This window comes from Nannospalax galili, unplaced genomic scaffold (assembly GCF_000622305.1).
Source record: "Nannospalax galili isolate Female #2095 unplaced genomic scaffold, S.galili_v1.0 scaffold1343, whole genome shotgun sequence".
In the NCBI taxonomy this organism is placed as follows: domain Eukaryota; kingdom Metazoa; phylum Chordata; class Mammalia; order Rodentia; family Spalacidae; genus Nannospalax; species Nannospalax galili.
In genome coordinates this window covers 260,405-261,316 of record NW_008350246.1, presented here as the reverse complement: position 1 = coordinate 261,316, position 912 = coordinate 260,405, and positions in this window count along the sequence as shown.

Sequence of the window (912 nt, the reverse complement as noted above, 5' to 3'; positions counted from 1 at the left end):
ATGACAGGATTCAATACTCATCTTTCATTAATAAATTTAAATATTAACAGAATGACCTCCCCAGTCAAAAGACATACACTAGGTGAATGGATTAAGAAACAAAGCCCATCTTTTTGTTGTCTGCAAGAAACTCATCTCACTTTCAAGGACAGACAGTATCTCAAAGTGAAAGGATGGAAAAAAATATACCAAGCAAATGGCACTAAGAAAAAGGAGGCATAGCATTTCTACTTTTTGACAAAATAGACTTTAAATTAAAACTAATTAGAAGAGATAAAGAGGGCCACTTCATTTTAATCAAAGGAACAATGAATCAAGAAGATATTACAATCATAAACATATATTCACCAAACTCTGGTGTACCCAACTTCATAAAAACAATACTACAAGACTTTAAAACCCAGATTAATCCCAACTCATTAATAGTAAGGGACTTCAGTACCCCACTGTCTCCATTAGATAGCTGAACAGGGCAGAGTGTTAACAGACATCTGAATTAAACAATACCATATATCAAATGGACTTAACAGACATCTACCGACTATTCCACCCAAGCACCAAAGGACATACTTTCTACTCAGCACCCCATGGAACCTTCTCCAAAATCGACCATATACTGGGACACAAAACAAACCTCCACAAATACAAAAAGATTGAAATAATTCCATGCATTCTATCAGACCACAATGCAATAAAGCTTACAATCAATACCTGAGGAAGCCCCATGACACATGGAGATTAAACAATACACTCCTGAATGATGAATGGGTCAAAAGAGAAATTAAGAAAGAAATAAAAGTATTCCTGAAATTAAATGAAAAGGACAATACAACACGACAAAACCTCTGGGACATGCTGAAAGAGGTCCTTAGAGGGAAGTTTATAGCTCTAAGTACCTACATGAAAAAATCT